Below are 15,864 nucleotides of genomic sequence, written 5' to 3' on the forward strand. Positions count from 1 at the left end.
ACAGCAAAAACTCAAACTAAATGTAAACATTAAGACAATTTCAACACTCAGGAAGTGTTTTAGAGAGCAGGTGGTTCGGAATGGTTCGTAGTCTGGACCTGTCCTGCCTGATCTTGACGAGTCACGAAAAGAGTAATTTTTTTTATGTAGCGTGTCTTGTTTAGGCTTTTGGACTCTTTCTGAGTACACTTAAGGGCCCGGTCCCAGCGCCGTAATATAGGGAAAAGAGGGTAGAAATGCGCAGTGCTTGATTACTGCTCATCTGTGCCCTGTTACTCACTTTGAGTGATACGTGTTGGTATTTTTATTAATTGTATGAAAGCAAGCGAAATAAGTGAGGGCAACAGAGCACTGCTGGTACCTGCCCCGTGCTTCAGTTACTTTATTTTTATTAGTGGTTGAGGCGTTAGACTTGAAATCCAATGGGGTTTCCCCGCGCAGGTTCGAATCCTGCTTGCAGCGTCGTGCAATTTTGCATGAACACCATTTGGTTTGTTAAGGAAATGCTCACTTCTCGTTAGTCAATCCTCATCAAGTCACAGAGTTAAACAGCAAAAACTCAAACTAAATGTAAACATTAAGACAATTTCAACACTCTGGAAGTGTTTTAGATAGCAGGTGGTTCGGAAGGGTTCTTGGTCTGGACCTGTCCTGCTTGATCATGACGAGTTACAAAAAGAGTAATTCTTTTATGTAACGTGTCTTGTTTAGGCATTTGGACTCTTTCTGAGTACTCTTAAGGGCCCATTCCCAGCACCGTAATATAGGGAAAAGAGGGTAGGAATGTGCAGTGATTGATTACCGCTCATCTGTGCCCTGTCACTCACTTTGAGTGATGCGTGTTGCTATTTTTATTAATTGTATGAAAGCATGCGAAATAAGTGAGGGAGACAGGGCACTGCTGGTACGTGCCCCGTCCTTCCGTTACTTTAATTTTTAGGTCTCGGCCTGATGTGAGCAGCGCATGGTTTGTATACGACAATAGTGACATCATACTCTCGCAGCTGTGATGGCTGAGTGGTTAAGGCGTTGGACTTGAGATCCAATGGGGTTTCCCCGCTTACGTTCGAATCCTGCTTGCAGTGTCATGAGATTTTGCATGAAAACCATTTGGTTTAGTTAAGTAAATGTTCACTTCTCGTTATGCAATCCTCATCAAGTCACAGAGTTAAACGGCAAAAACGCAAACTAGATGTAAACATTGAGACAATTTCTACACCCAGGAAGTGTTTTAGAGAGCAGGTGGGTAGGAAGGGTTTGTAGTCTGGACCTGTCCTGCCTGATCTAGACAAGTCAGGAAAAGAGTGATTATTTTTTTATGAAGCGTGTCTTGTTTAGGCTTTTGGACTCTTTCTGAGTACACTTAAGGGCCCATTCCCAGCGCCGTAATATAGGGAAAAGAGGGCAGAAATGTGCAGTGATTGATTACCGCTCATCTGTGCCCTTTCACTCACTTTGAGTGATGCGTGTTGCTATTTTTATTAATTGTATGATAGCATGCGAAATAAGTGAGGGCAACAGGGCACTGCTGGTTCCTGCCCCGTCCTTATGTTACTTTATTTTTTAGGTGTCGGCCTGATGTGAGCAGCGCATGGCTCATATACGACAACATTGACATCATACCCATGGATCTGCGATGGCCGCGTGGTTAAGGCGTTGGACTCGAAATTCAATGGGGTTTCCCTGCGCAGGTTCGAATCCTGCTTTCAGCGCCATGAGATTTTGCATGAACACCATTTGGTTTAGTTAAGTAAATGTTCACTTCTCGTTATGCAGTCCTCTTCAAGTCACAGAGTTAAACGGCAAAAACTCAAACTAGATGGAAACATCGAGACAATTTCTACACCCAGGAAGTGTTTTACAGAGCAGGTGGCTCGGAAGGGTTCGTAGTCTGGACCTGTCCTGCCTGATCTAGACAAGTCACGAAAAGAGTACTTTTTTTTTATGAAGCGTGTCTTGGTTAGGCTTTTGGACTCTTTCTGAGTACACTTAAGGGCCCGTTGCCACTGCCGTAATATAGGGAAAAGAGGGTAGAAATGCGCAGGGATTGATTACTGCTCATCTGTGCCCTGTCACTCACTTTGAGTGATATGTGTTGCTATTTTTTATTAATTGTATGAAAGCATGTGAAATAAGTGAGGGCAACAGGGCACTGCTGGTTCCTGCCCCGTCCTTATGTTACTTTACTTTTTTATGTCTCGGCCTGACGTGAGCAGCGCATGGCTCATATACGACAACAGGGACATCATACCCATGGAGCTGCGATGGCCGAGTGGTTAAGGCGTTGGACTCGAAATTCAATGGGGTTTCCCTGCGCAGGTTTGAATCCTGCTTGCAGCGTCGTCTGATTTTGCATGAACACCATTTGGTTTGTTAAGGAAATGTTCACTTCTCGTTACGCAATCCTCATCAAGTCACAGAGTTAAACAGCAAAAACTCAAACTAAATGTAAACATTAAGACAATTTCAACACTCAGGAAGTGTTTTAGAGAGCAGGTGGTTTGGAAGGGTTCGTAGTCTGGACCTGTCCTGCCTGATCTAGACAAGTCACGAAAAGAGTAATTTTTTTTTATGAAGCGTGTCTTGTTTAGGCTTTTGGACTCTTTCTGAGTACACTTAAGGGCCCGGTCCCAGCGCCGTAATATAGGGAAAAGAGGGTAGAAATGCGCAGGGATTGATTACTGCTCATCTGTGCCCTGTCTCTCACTTTGAGTGATACCTGTTGCTATTTTTATTAATTGTATGAAAGCAAGCGAAATAAGTGAGGGCAACAAAGCACTGCTGGTACCTGCCCCGTCCTTCAGTTACTTTATTTTTTAGGTCTCGGTCTGAGGTGAGCAGTGCATAGCTCATATACGACAACAGTGACATCATACTCATGGAGCTGCGATGGCTGAGTGGTTAAGGCGTTGGACTCGATATCCAATGGGTTTTACCTGCGCAGGTTTGAATCCTGCTTGCAGCGATGTGTAATTTTGCATGAACACCATTTAGTTTGTTAAGGAAATGTTCACTTCTCGTTAGTCAATCCTCATCAAGTCACAGAGTTAAACAGCAAAAATTCAAACTAAATGTAAACATTAAGACAATTTCAACACTCAGGAAGTGTTTTATAGAGTAGGTGGTTCGGAAGGGTTCGTAGTCTGGACCTGTCCTGCCTGATCTTGACGAGTTACAAAAAGAGCAATTTTTTCATGTAGCGTGTCTTGTTTAGGCTTTTGGACTCTTTCTGAGTACTCTTAAGGGCCCATTCCCAGCGCCGTAATATAGGGAAAAGAGGGTAGAAATGTGCAGTGATTGATTACCGCTCATCTGTGCCCTGTCACTCACTTTCAGTGATGCGTGTTGCTATTTTTATTAATTGTATCAAAGCATGCGAAATAAGTGAGGGCAACAGGGCACTGCTGGTTCCTGCCCCATCCTTCTGTTGCTTTATTTTTTAGGTCTCGGTCTGACTTGAGCAGCGCATGGCTCGTATACGACAACAGTGACATCATACTCGTGGAGCTGCAACGGCTGAGTGGTTAAGGCGTTGGACCTGAAATTCAATGCGGTTTCCCTGCGCCGGTTCGAATCCTGCTCGCACCATCGTGCGATTTTGCATGAACACCATTTTGTTTGTTAAGGAAATGTTCACTACTCGTTAATTAATCCTCATCACGTCACAGAGTTAAACAGCAAAAACTCAAACTAAATGTAAACATTAAGACAATTTTAATACTCAGGAAGTTTTTAGAGAGCAGGTGGTTCGGAAGGGTTCGTAGTCTGGACCTGTCCTGCCTGATCTTGACGAGTCCCAAAAAGAGTAATTTTTTTATGTAGCGTGTCTTGTTTAGGCTTTTGGACTCTTTCTGAGTACTCTTAAGGGCCCATTCACAGCGCCGTAATACAGGGAAAAGAGGGCAGAAATGTGCAGTGATTGATTACCGCTCATCTGTGCCCTTTCACTCACTTTGAGTGATGCGTGTTGCTATTTTTATTAATTGTATGAAAGCATGCGAAATAAGGTAGGGAGACAGGGCACTGCTGGTACATGCCCCATCCTTCCGTTACTTAAAGTTTTTAGGTCTCGGCCTGACGAGAGCAGCGCATGGCTCGTATACGACAACAGTGACATCATACACATACAGCTGCGATTGCTGCAATGGCCGAGTGGGTAAGGTGTTGGACTTGAAATTCAATGGGGTTTCACCACGTAGGTTCGAATCCTGCTTGCAGCGTCATGAGATTTTGCATTAACACCATTTGGTTTAGTTAAGTAAATGTTCACTTCTCGTTATGCAGTCCTCTTCAAGTCACAGAGTTAAACGGCAAAAACTCAAACTAGTTGTAAACATTGAGACAATTTCTACACCCAGGAAGTGTTTTACAGAGCAGGTGGCTCGGAAGGGTTCGTAGTCTGGACCTGTCCTGCCTGATCTAGACAAGTCACGAAAAGAGTACATTTTTTTTTATGAAGCGTGTCTTGGTTAGGCTTTTGGACTCTTTCTGAGTACACTTAAGGGCCCGTTGCCACTGCCGTAATATAGGGAAAAGAGGGTAGAAATGCGCAGGGATTGATTACTGCTCATCTGTGCCCTGTCACTCACTTTGAGTGATACGTGTTGCTATTTTTCTTAATTGTATGAAAGCAAGCGAAATAAGTGAGGGCAAAGGGAGCACTGCTGGTACCCGCCCCGTACTTCCGTTACTTTATTTTTTAGGTCTCGGTCTGACGTGAGCAGCGCATGGCTCATATACGACAACAGTGACATCATATCCATGGAGCTGCGATGGCCGAGTGGTTAAGGCGTTGGACTCGATAACCAATGGGGTTTCCCTGCGCAGGTTAGAATCCTGCTTGCAGTGACGTGTGATTTTGCATGAACACCATTTGGTTTGTTAAGGAAATGTTCACTTCTCGTTAGTCAATCCTCATCAAGTCACAGAGTTAAACAGCAAAAATTCAAACTAAATGTAAACATTAAGACAGTTTCAACACTCAGGAAGTGTTTTAGAGAGCAGGTGGTTCAGAAGGGTCCGTAGTCTGGATCTGTCCTGCCTGATCTTGACGAGTCACAAAAAGAGTAATTGTTTCATGTAGCGTGTGTTGTTTAGGCTTTTGTACTCTTTCTGAGTACTCTTAAGGGCCCATTCCCAGCGCCGTAATATAGGGAAAAGAGGGTAGAAATGTGCAGTGATTGATTACCGCTCATCTGTGCCCTGTCACTCACTTTGAGTGATGCGTGTTGCTATTTTTATTAATTGTATCAAAGCATGTGAAATAAGTGAGGGCAACAGGGCACTGCTGGTTCCTGCCCCGTCCTTCCGTTGCTTTATTTTTTAGGTCTCGGTCTGACTCGAGCAGCGCATGGCTCGTATACGACAACACTGTCATCATACTCACGGAGTTGCGACGGTCGAGTGGTTAAGGCGTTGGACCTAAAATCCAATGGGGTTTCCCTGCGCAGGTTCGAATTCTGCTTGCAGCATTGTGCGATTATGATTGAACACCATTTGGTTTGTTAAGGAAATGTTCACTTCTCGTTACGCAATCCTCATCAAGTCACAGAGTTAAACAGCAAAAACTCTAACTAAATGTAAACATTAAGATAATTTCAACACTCAGGAAGTTTTTAGAGAGCAGGTGGTTCGGAAGGGTTCGTAGTCTGGATCTGTCCTGCCTGATCTTGACGAGTCCCAAAAAGAGTAATTTTTTTATGTAGCGTGTCTTGTTTAGGCTTTTGGACTCTTTCTGAGTACTCTTAAGGGCCCACTCACAGCGCCGTAATATAGGGAAAAGAGGGTAGCAATGTGCAGTGATTGATTACTGCTCATCTGTGCCCTGTCACTCACTTTGAGTGATGCGTGTTGCTATTTTTATTAATTGTATGAAAGCATGCAAAATAAGTGAGGGAGACAGGGCACTGCTGGTACATGCCCCGTTCTTCCGTAACTTTAATTTTTAGGTCTCGGCCTGACGTGAGCAGTGCATGGCTCGTATACGACAACAGTGACATCATACTCATGCAGCTGCAATGGCCGAGTGGTTAAGGCGTTGGACTTGAAATCCAATAGGGTTTCCCTGCGTAGGTTCGAATCCTGCTTGCGGCGTCATGAGATTTTGCATGAATACCGTTTGGTTTAGTTAAGTAAATGTTCACTTCTTGTTATGCAATCCTCATCAAGTCACAGAGTTAAACGGCAAAAACAAAAACTAGATGTAAATATTGAGACAATTTCCACACCCAGGAAGTGTTTTTGAGAGCAGGTGGCTCGGAAGGGTTCGTAGTCTGGATCTGTCCTGCCTGATCTTGACGAGTCACAAAAAGAGTAATTGTTTCATGTAGCGTGTGTTGTTTAGGCTTTTGTACTCTTTCTGAGTACTCTTAAGGGCCCATTCCCAGCGCCGTAATATAGGGAAAAGAGGGTAGAAATGTGCAGTGATTGATTACCGCTCATCTGTGCCCTGTCACTCACTTTCAGTGATGCGTGTTGCTATTTTTATTAATTGTATCAAAGCATGCGAAATAAGTGAGGGCAACAGGGCACTGCTGGTTCCTGCCCCATCCTTCTGTTGCTTTATTTTTTAGGTCTCGGTCTGACTTGAGCAGCGCATGGCTCGTATACGACAACAGTGACATCATACTCGTGGAGCTGCGACGGCTGAGTGGTTAAGGCGTTGGACCTGAAATACAATGCGGTTTCCCTGCGCCGTTTCGAATCCTGCTCGCAGCATCGTGCGATTTTGCATGAACACCATTTGGTTTGTTAAGGAAATGTTCACTTCTCGTTAATTAATCCTCATCACGTCACAGAGTTAAACAGCAAAAACTCAAACTAAATGTAAACATTAAGACAATTTTAACACTCAGGAAGTTTTTAGAGAGCAGGTGGTTCGGAAGGGTTCGTAGTCTGGACCTGTCCTGCCTGATCTTGACGAGTCCCAAAAAGAGTAATTTTTTTATGTAGCGTGTCTTGTTTAGGCTTTTGGACTCTTTCTGAGTACACTTAAGGGCCCATTCCCAGCGCCGTAATACAGGGAAAAGAGGGCAGAAATGTGCAGTGATTGATAACCGCTCATCTGTGCCCTGTCACTCACTTTGAGTGATGCGTGTTGCTATTTTTATTAATTGTATCAGAGCATGCGAAATAAGTGAGGGAGACAGGGCACTGCTGGTACCTGCCCCCTCCTTCCGTTACTTTATTTTTTAGGTCTCGGCCTGACGTGAGCAGCGCATGGCTCGTATACGACAACAGTGACATCATACTCACAGATCTGCGATGGCCGAGTGGTTAAGGCGTTGGACTTGAAATCCAATGGGGTTTCCCAGCCTAGGTTCGAATCCTGCTTGCAGCGTCATGAGATTTTGCATGAACACCATTTGGTTTAGTTAAGTAAATGTTCACTTCTCGTTATGCAATCCTCATCAAGTCACAGAGTTAAACGGCAAAAACTCAGACTAGATGTACACATTGAGACAATTTCTACACCCGGGAAGTGTTTTAGAGAGCAGGTGGCTCGGAAGGGTTCGTAGTCTGGTCCTGTCCTGCCTGATCTAGACGAGTCACGAAAAGAGTAATTTGTTTATGTAGCGTGTCTTGTTTAGGCTTTTGGACTCTTTCTGAGTACACTTAAGGGCCCATTCCCAGCGCTGTAATACAGGGAAAAGAGGGCAGAAATGTGCAGTGATTGATTACCGCTCATCTGTGTCACTTTGAGTGATGCGTGTTGCTATTTTTATTAATTGTATGAAAGCATGCGAAATAAGTGAGGGGAGACAGGGCACGACTGGTACATGCCCCGTCCTTCCGTTACTTTAAGTTTTTAGGTCTCGGCCTGACGTGAGCAGCGCATGGCTCGTATACGACAACAGTGACATCATACACATGCAGCTGCGATGGCCGAGTGGGTAAGGTGTTGGACTTGAAATTCAATGGGGTTTCACCGCGTAGATTCGAATCCTGCTTGCAGCGTCATGAGATTTTGCATGAATACCATTTGGTTTAGTTAAGTAAATGTTCACTTCTTGTTATGCAATCCTCATCAAGTCACAGAGTTAAACGGCAAAAACAAAAACTAGATGTAAACATTGAGACAATTTCCACACCCAGGAAGTGTTTTAGAGAGCAGGTGGCTCGGAAGGGTTCGTAGTCTGGACCTGTCCTGCCTGATCAAGACCAGTCACGAAAAGAGTAATTTTTTTATGTAGCGTGTCTTGTTTAGGCTTTTGGACTCTTTCTGAGTACAGTTAAGGGCCCATTCCCAGCGCCGTAATATAGGGAAAAGAGGGTAGAAATGCGCATTGATTGATTACCGCTCATCTGTGCCCTGTCACTTACTTTGAGTGATACGTGTTGCTATTTTTATTAATTGTATCAGAGCATGCGAAATAAGTGAGGGAGACAGGGCACTGCTGGTACCTGCCCCCTCCTTCCGTTACTTTATTTTTTAGGTCTCGGCCTGACGTGAGCAGCGCATGGCTCGTATACGACAACAGTGACATCATACTCACAGATCTGCGATGGCCGAGTGGTTAAGGCGTTGGACTCGAAATCCAATGGGGTTTCCCAGCCTAGGTTCGAATCCTGCTTGCAGCGTCATGAGATTTTGCATGAACACCATTTGGTTTAGTTAAGTAAATGTTCACTTCTCGTTATGCAATCCTCATCAAGTCACAGAGTTAAACGGCAAAAACTCAAACTAGATGTACACATTGAGACAATTTCTACACCCGGGAAGTGTTTTAGAGAGCAGGTGGCTCGGAAGGGTTCGTAGTCTGGTCCTGTCCTGCCTGATCTAGACGAGTCACGAAAAGAGTAATTTGTTTATGTAGCGTGTCTTGTTTAGGCGTTTTGACTCTTTCTGAGTACACTTAAGGGCCCATTCCCAGCGCTGTAATACAGGGAAAAGAGGGCAGAAATGTGCAGTGATTGATTACCGCTCATCTGTGTCACTTTGAGTGATGCGTGTTGCTATTTTTATTAATTGTATGAAAGCATGCGAAATAAGTGAGGGGAGACAGGGCACGACTGGTACATGCCCCGTCCTTCCGTTACTTTAAGTTTTTAGGTCTCGGCCTGACGTGAGCAGCGCATGGCTCGTATACGACAACAGTGACATCATACACATGCAGCTGCGATGGCCGAGTGGGTAAGGTGTTGGACTTGAAATTCAATGGGGTTTCACCGCGTAGATTCGAATCCTGCTTGCAGCGTAATGAGATTTTGCATGAATACCATTTGGTTTAGTTAAGTAAATGTTCACTTCTTGTTATGCAATCCTCATCAAGTCACAGAGTTAAACGGCAAAAACAAAAACTAGATGTAAATATTGAGACAATTTCCACACCCAGGAAGTGTTTTAGAGAGCAGGTGGCTCGGAAGGGTTCGTAGTCTGGACCTGTCCTGCCTGATCAAGACGAGTCACGAAAAGAGTAATTTTTTTATGTAGCGTGTCTTGTTTAGGCTTTTGGACTCTTTCTGAGTACACTTAAGGGCCCATTCCCAGCGCCGTAATATAGGGAAAAGAGGGTAGAAATGCGCATTGATTGATTACCGCTCATCTGTGCCCTGTCACTTACTTTGAGTGATACGTGTTGCTATTTTTATTAATTGTATGAAAGCATGTGAAATAGGTGAGGGCAACAGGGCACTGCTGGTTCCTGCCCCGTCCTTATGTTACTTTATTTTTTAGGTCTCTGCCTGACGTGAGCAGCGCATGGCTCATATACAACAACAGTGACATCATAATCATGGAGCTGCGATGGCCGAGTGGTTAAGGCGTTGGACTCGAAATTCAATGGGGTTTCCCTGCGCAGGATTGAATCCTGCTTGCAGCATCGGGCGATTTTGCATGAACACCATTTGGTTTGTTCAGGAAATGTTCACTTCTCGTTAGTCAATCCTCATCAAGTCACAGAGTTAAACAGCAAAAATTCAAACTAAATGTAAACATTAAGACAATTTCAACACTCAGGAAGTGTTAAAGAGAGCAGGTGGTTCGGAAGTGTTCGTAGTCTGGACCTGTCCTGCCTGAACTTGACGAGTCACTAAAAGAGTAATTTTTTTATGTAGCGTGTCTTGTTTAGGCTTTTGCACTCTTTCTGAGTACTCTTAAGGGCCCACTCACAGCGCCGTAATATAGGGAAAAGAGGGTAGCAATGTACAGTGATTGATTACCGCTCATCTGTGCCCTGTCACTCACTTTGAGTGATGCGTGTTGCTATTTTTATTAATTGTATCAAAGCATGTGAAAAAAGTGAGGGAGACAAGGCACTGCTGGTACGTGCCCCGTCTTTCCGTAACTTTAATTTTTAGGTCTCGGCCTGATGTGAGCAGCGCATGGCTCGTATACGACAACAGTGACATCATACTCACGCAGCTGCGAATGCCAATTGGTTAAGGCGTGGACTTGAAATCCAATGGGGTTTCCTAGCTTAGGTTCGAATCCTGCTTGCAGCGTCATGATATTTTGCATTAAAACCATTTGGTTTAGTTAAGTAAATGTTCACTTCTCGTTATGCAGTCCTCTTCAAGTCACAGAGTTAAACAGCGAAAACTCAAACTAGATGTAAACATTGAGACAATTTCTGAACCCAGGAAGAGTTTTACAGAGCAGGTGGCTCGGAAGGGTTCGTAGTCTGGACCTGTCCTGCCTGATCTAGACAAGTCACGAAAGAGTAATTTTTTTTATGAAGCGTGTCTTGGTTAGGTATTTTGGACTCTTTCTGAGTACACTTAAGGGCCCGTTGCCACCGCCGTAATATAGGGAAAAGAGGGTAGAAATGCGCAGTGATTGATTACTGCTCATCTGTGCCCTGTCACTCACTTTGAGTGATACGTGTTGCTATTTTTATTAATTGTATGAAAGCATGTGAAATAAGTGAGGGCAACAGGGCACTGCTGGTTCCTGCCCCGTCCTTATGGTACTTTATTTTTTAGGTCTCGGCCTGACTTGAGCAGCGCATGGCTCATATACGACAACAGTGACATCATACGCATGGAGCTACGATGGCCGAGTGGTTAAGGCATTGGACTCAAAATTCAATGGGGTTTCCCTGCGCAGGTTCGAATCCTGCTTGCAGCGACGTGTGATTTTGCATGAACACCATTTGGTTTGTTAAGGAAATGTTCACTTCTCGTTAGTCAATCCTCATCAAGTCACAGAGTTAAACAGCAAAAACTCAAACTAAATGTAAACATTAAGACAATTTCAACACTCAGGAAGTGTTTTAGAGAGCAGGTGGTTCGGAAGGGTTCGTAGTCTGGACCTGTCCTGCCTGATCTTGACGAGTCACAAAAAGAGTAATTTTTTCATGTAGCGTGTCTTGTTTAGGCTTTTGGACTCTTTCTGAGTACTCTTAAGGGCCCATTCCCAGCGCCGTAATATAGGGAAAATAGGGTAGAAATGTGCAGTGATTGATTACCGCTCATCTGTGCCCTGTCACTCACTTTGAGTGATGCGTGTTGCTATTTTTATTAATTGTATCAAAGCATGCGAAATAAGTGAGGGCAACAGGGCACTGCTGGTACCTGCCCCGTCCTTCCGTTGCTTTATTTTGTAGGTCTCGGCCTGACTTGAGCAGCGCATGGCTCATATACGACAACAGTGACATCATACTCATGGAGCTACGATGGCCGAGTGGTTAAGGCATTGGACTCGAAATTCAATGGGGTTTCCCTGCGCAGGTTTGAATCCTGCTTGCAGCGTCGTACAATTTTGCATGAACACCATTTGGTTTGTTAAGGAAATGTTCACTTCTCGTTACACAATCCTCATCAAGTCACCGAGTTAAACAGCAAAAACTGAAACTAAATGTAAACATTAAGGCAATTTCAACACTCAAGAAGTGTTTTAGAGAGCAGGTGGTTTGAAGGGTTCGTAGTCTGGACCTGTCCTGCCTGATCATGACGAGTCACGAAAAGAGTAATTTTTTTTATGTAGAGTGTCTTGTTTAGGCTTTTGGACTCTTTCTGAGTACACTTAAGGGCCCGGTCCCAGCGCCGTAATATAGGGAAAAGAGGGTAGAAATGCGCAGTGATTGATTACTGCTCATCTGTGCCCTGTCACTCACTTTGAGTGATACGTGTTGCTATTTTTATTAATTGTATGAAAGCATGCGAAATAAGTGAGGGAAACAGAGCACTGCTGGTACCTGCCCCGTCCTTCCGTTACTTTATTTTTTAGGTCTCGGTCTGACGTGAGCAGCGCATGGCTCATATACGACAACAGTGACATCATACTCATGGAGTTGCGATGGCCGAGTGGTTAAGGCGTTGGACTCAAAATCCAAAGGAGTTTCCCTGCGCAGGTTCGCATCCTGCTTGCAACGACGTGCGATTTTGCATGAACACCATTTGGTTTGTTAAGGAAATTTTCACATCTCGTTAGTCAATCCTCATCAAGTCACAGAGTTAAACAGCAAAAATTCAAACTAAATGTAAACATTAAGACAATTTCAACACTCAGGAAGTGTTAAAGAGAGCAGGTGGTTCGGAAGTGTTCGTAGTCTGGACCTGTCCTGCCTGATCTTGACGAGTCACTAAAAGAGTAATTTTTTTATGTAGCGTGTCTTGTTTAGGCTTTTGGACTCTTTCTGAGTACTCTTAAGGGCCCACTCACAGCGCCGTAATATAGGGAAAAGAGGGTAGCAATGTACAGTGATTGATTACCGCTCATCTGTGCCCTGTCACTCACTTTGAGTGATGCGTGTTGCTATTTTTATTAATTGTATCAAAGCATGAGAAAAAAGTGAGGGAGACAAGGCACTGCTGGTACGTGCCCCGTCTTTCCGTAACTTTAATTTTTAGGTCTCGGCCTGATGTGAGCAGCGCATGGCTCGTATAAGACAACAGTGACATCATACTCACGCAGCTGCGAATGCCGAGTGGTTAAGGCGTGGACTTGAAATCCAATGGGGTTTCCTAGCTTAGGTTCGAATCCTGCTTGCAGCGTCATGATATTTTGCATTAACACCATTTGGTTTAGTTAAGTAAATGTTCACTTCTCGTTATGCAGTCCTCTTCAAGTCACAGAGTTAAACGGCAAAAACTCAAACTAGATGTAAACATTGAGACAATTTCTACACCCAGGAAGTGTTTTACAGAGCAGGTGGCTCGGAAGGGTTCGTAGTCTGGACCTGTCCTGCCTGATCTAGACAAGTCACGAAAGAGTAATTTTTTTTTATGAAGCGTGTCTTGGTTAGGTATTTTGGACTCTTTCTAAGTACACTTAAGGGCCCGTTGCCACCGCCGTAATATAGGGAAAAGAGGGTAGAAATGCGCAGTGATTGATTACTGCTCATCTGTGCCCTGTCACTCACTTTGAGTGATACGTGTTGCTATTTTCATTAATTGTATGAAAGCATGTGAAATAAGTGAGGGCAACAGGGCACTGCTGGTTCCTGCCCCGTCCTTATGGTACTTTATTTTTTAGGTCTCGGCCTGACTTGAGCAGCACATGGCTCATATACGACAACAGTGACATCATACGCATGGAGCTACGATGGCTGAGTGGTTAAGGCATTGGACTCGAAATTCAATGGGGTTTCCCTGCGCAGGTTCGAATCCTGCTTGCAGCGACGTGTGATTTTGCATGAACACCATTTGGTTTGTTAAGGAAATGTTCACTTCTCGTTAGTCAATCCTCATCAAGTCACAGAGTTAAACAGCAAAAATTCAAACTAAATGTAAACATTAAGACAATTTCAACACTCAGGAAGTGTTTTAGAGAGCAGGTGGTTCGGAAGGGTTCGTAGTCTGGACCTGTCCTGCCTGATCTTGACGAGTCACAAAAAGAGTAATTTTTTCATGTAGCGTGTCTTGTTTAGGCTTTTGGACTCTTTCTGAGTACTCTTAAGGGCCCATTCCCAGCGCCGTAATATAGGGAAAATAGGGTAGAAATGTGCAGTGATTGATTACCGCTCATCTGTGCCCTGTCACTCACTTTGAGTGATGCGTGTTGCTATTTTTATTAATTGTATCAAAGCATGCGAAATAAGTGAGGGCAACAGGGCACTGCTGGTACCTGCCCCGTCCTTCCGTTGCTTTATTTTGTAGGTCTCGGCCTGACTTGAGCAGCGCATGGCTCATATACGACAACAGTGACATCATACTCATGGAGCTACGATGGCCAAGTGGTTAAGGCATTGGACTTGAAATTCAATGGGGTTTCCCTGCGCAGGTTCGAATCCTGCTTGCAGCGTCGTACCATTTTGCATGAACACCATTTGGTTTGTTAAGGAAATGTTCACTTCTCGTTACACAATCCTCATCAAGTCACCGAGTTAAACAGCAAAAACTCAAACTAAATGTAAACATTAAGACAATTTCAACACTCAGGAAGTGTTTTAGAGAGCAGGTGGTTCGGAATGGTTCGTAGTCTGGACCTGTCCTGCCTGATCTTGACGAGTCACGAAAAGAGTAATTTTTTTTATGTAGCGTGTCTTGTTTAGGCTTTTGGACTCTTTCTGAGTACACTTAAGGGCCCGGTCCCAGCGCCGTAATATAGGGAAAAGAGGGTAGAAATGCGCAGTGATTGATTACTGTTCATCTGTGCCCTGTCACTCACTTTGAGTGATACGTGTTGGTATTTTTATTAATTGTATGAAAGCAAGCAAAATAAGTGAGGGCAACAGAGCACTGCTGGCACCTGCCCCGTGCTTCAGTTACTTTATTTTTTAGGTCTCGGTCTGAGGTGAGTAGCGCATGGCTCATATACGACAACAGTGACATCATTTTCATGGAGCTGCGATGGCCGAGTGGTTAAGGCGTTAGACTTGAAATCCAATGGGGTTTTGCCGCGCAGGTGCGAATCCTGCTTCCAGCGTCGTGCAATTTTGCATGAACACCATTTGGTTTGTTAAGGAAATGCTCACTTCTCCGTTAGTCAATCCTCATCAAGTCACAGAGTTAAACAGCAAAAACTCAAACTAAATGTAAACATTAAGACAATTTCAACACTCAGGAAGTGTTTTAGATAGCAGGTGGTTCGGAAGGGTTCTTGGTCTGGACCTGTCCTGCTTGATCATGACGAGTAACAAAAAGAGTAATTATTTTATGTAACGTGTCTTGTTTAGGCATTTGGACTCTTTCTGAGTACTCTTAAGGGCCCATTCCCAGCACCGTAATATAGGGAAAAGAGGGTAGGAATGTGCAGTGATTGATTACCGCTCATCTGTGCCCTGTCACTCACTTTGAGTGATGCGTGTTGCTATTTTTATTAATTGTATGAAAGCATGCGAAATAAGTGAGGGAGATAGGGCACTGCTGGTACATGCCCCGTCCTTCCGTTACTTTAAGTTTTTAGGTCTCGGCCTGACGTGAGCAGCGCATGGCTCGTATACGACAACAGTGACATCATACACATGCAGCTGCGATGGCCGAGTGGGTAAGGGGTTGGACTTGAAATTCAATGGGGTTTCACTGCGTAGGTTCGATTCCTGCTTGCAGCGTCATGAGGTTTTGCATAAACACCATTTGGTTTAGTTAAGTAAATGTTCACTTCTCGTTATGCAGTCCTCTTCAAGTCACAGAGTTGAACGGCAAAAACTAAAACTAGATGTAAACATTGAGACAATTTCTACACCCAGGAAGTGTTTTACAGAGCAGGTGGCTGGGAAGGGTTCGTAGTCTGGACCTGTCCTGCCTGATCTAGGCAAGTCACGAAAAGAGTAATTTTTTTTTATGAAGCGTGTCTTGGTTAGGCTTTTGGACTCTTTCTGAGTACACTTAAGGGCCCGTTGCCACCGCCGTAATATAGGGAAAAGAGGGTAGAAATGCGCAGTGATTGATTAATGCTCATATGTGCCCTGTCACACACTTTGAGTGATACGTGTTGCTATTTTTATTAATTGTATGAAAGCATGTGAAATAAGTGAGGGC

General features: G+C 44.2%; 20 non-coding genes across 20 annotated transcripts; all 20 read left to right on the plus strand.

Annotated features, from left to right (window-relative positions):
• Window positions 1-1,003: 1,003 nt before the first annotated feature.
• On the plus strand, window positions 1,004-1,085 carry TRNAS-UGA (transfer RNA serine (anticodon UGA)). The gene has a single exon. It is a non-coding gene; the product is annotated as a tRNA-Ser (tRNA).
• Window positions 1,086-1,633: 548 nt separating this feature from the next.
• Window positions 1,634-1,712, plus strand: TRNAS-CGA (transfer RNA serine (anticodon CGA)). The gene has a single exon. It is a non-coding gene; the product is annotated as a tRNA-Ser (tRNA).
• Window positions 1,713-2,258: 546 nt separating this feature from the next.
• On the plus strand, window positions 2,259-2,340 carry TRNAS-CGA (transfer RNA serine (anticodon CGA)). The gene has a single exon. It is a non-coding gene; the product is annotated as a tRNA-Ser (tRNA).
• A 543-nt stretch (window positions 2,341-2,883) lies between these two features.
• Window positions 2,884-2,965, plus strand: TRNAS-CGA (transfer RNA serine (anticodon CGA)). The gene has a single exon. It is a non-coding gene; the product is annotated as a tRNA-Ser (tRNA).
• A 1,173-nt stretch (window positions 2,966-4,138) lies between these two features.
• TRNAS-UGA (transfer RNA serine (anticodon UGA)) lies at window positions 4,139-4,220 on the plus strand. Its single transcript has one exon. It is a non-coding gene; the product is annotated as a tRNA-Ser (tRNA).
• A 546-nt stretch (window positions 4,221-4,766) lies between these two features.
• On the plus strand, window positions 4,767-4,848 carry TRNAS-CGA (transfer RNA serine (anticodon CGA)). Its single transcript has one exon. It is a non-coding gene; the product is annotated as a tRNA-Ser (tRNA).
• Window positions 4,849-5,389: 541 nt separating this feature from the next.
• TRNAL-UAA (transfer RNA leucine (anticodon UAA)) lies at window positions 5,390-5,471 on the plus strand. Its single transcript has one exon. It is a non-coding gene; the product is annotated as a tRNA-Leu (tRNA).
• Window positions 5,472-6,011: 540 nt separating this feature from the next.
• TRNAS-UGA (transfer RNA serine (anticodon UGA)) lies at window positions 6,012-6,093 on the plus strand. Its single transcript has one exon. It is a non-coding gene; the product is annotated as a tRNA-Ser (tRNA).
• A 1,164-nt stretch (window positions 6,094-7,257) lies between these two features.
• TRNAS-UGA (transfer RNA serine (anticodon UGA)) lies at window positions 7,258-7,339 on the plus strand. Its single transcript has one exon. It is a non-coding gene; the product is annotated as a tRNA-Ser (tRNA).
• A 535-nt stretch (window positions 7,340-7,874) lies between these two features.
• Window positions 7,875-7,956, plus strand: TRNAS-UGA (transfer RNA serine (anticodon UGA)). The gene has a single exon. It is a non-coding gene; the product is annotated as a tRNA-Ser (tRNA).
• Window positions 7,957-8,498: 542 nt separating this feature from the next.
• On the plus strand, window positions 8,499-8,580 carry TRNAS-CGA (transfer RNA serine (anticodon CGA)). Its single transcript has one exon. It is a non-coding gene; the product is annotated as a tRNA-Ser (tRNA).
• A 535-nt stretch (window positions 8,581-9,115) lies between these two features.
• TRNAS-UGA (transfer RNA serine (anticodon UGA)) lies at window positions 9,116-9,197 on the plus strand. The gene has a single exon. It is a non-coding gene; the product is annotated as a tRNA-Ser (tRNA).
• A 542-nt stretch (window positions 9,198-9,739) lies between these two features.
• On the plus strand, window positions 9,740-9,821 carry TRNAS-CGA (transfer RNA serine (anticodon CGA)). The gene has a single exon. It is a non-coding gene; the product is annotated as a tRNA-Ser (tRNA).
• A 1,165-nt stretch (window positions 9,822-10,986) lies between these two features.
• TRNAL-CAA (transfer RNA leucine (anticodon CAA)) lies at window positions 10,987-11,068 on the plus strand. The gene has a single exon. It is a non-coding gene; the product is annotated as a tRNA-Leu (tRNA).
• A 541-nt stretch (window positions 11,069-11,609) lies between these two features.
• TRNAS-CGA (transfer RNA serine (anticodon CGA)) lies at window positions 11,610-11,691 on the plus strand. The gene has a single exon. It is a non-coding gene; the product is annotated as a tRNA-Ser (tRNA).
• Window positions 11,692-12,232: 541 nt separating this feature from the next.
• Window positions 12,233-12,314, plus strand: TRNAL-CAA (transfer RNA leucine (anticodon CAA)). The gene has a single exon. It is a non-coding gene; the product is annotated as a tRNA-Leu (tRNA).
• A 1,166-nt stretch (window positions 12,315-13,480) lies between these two features.
• TRNAS-CGA (transfer RNA serine (anticodon CGA)) lies at window positions 13,481-13,562 on the plus strand. Its single transcript has one exon. It is a non-coding gene; the product is annotated as a tRNA-Ser (tRNA).
• A 541-nt stretch (window positions 13,563-14,103) lies between these two features.
• Window positions 14,104-14,185, plus strand: TRNAS-UGA (transfer RNA serine (anticodon UGA)). Its single transcript has one exon. It is a non-coding gene; the product is annotated as a tRNA-Ser (tRNA).
• Window positions 14,186-14,727: 542 nt separating this feature from the next.
• On the plus strand, window positions 14,728-14,809 carry TRNAS-UGA (transfer RNA serine (anticodon UGA)). The gene has a single exon. It is a non-coding gene; the product is annotated as a tRNA-Ser (tRNA).
• Window positions 14,810-15,352: 543 nt separating this feature from the next.
• TRNAS-UGA (transfer RNA serine (anticodon UGA)) lies at window positions 15,353-15,434 on the plus strand. Its single transcript has one exon. It is a non-coding gene; the product is annotated as a tRNA-Ser (tRNA).
• The last annotated feature ends 430 nt before the right edge of the window (window positions 15,435-15,864 follow it).

The sequence above is a fragment of the Lissotriton helveticus genome, chromosome 11 (genome assembly GCF_964261635.1).
Source record: "Lissotriton helveticus chromosome 11, aLisHel1.1, whole genome shotgun sequence".
NCBI classification, from domain to species: domain Eukaryota; kingdom Metazoa; phylum Chordata; class Amphibia; order Caudata; family Salamandridae; genus Lissotriton; species Lissotriton helveticus.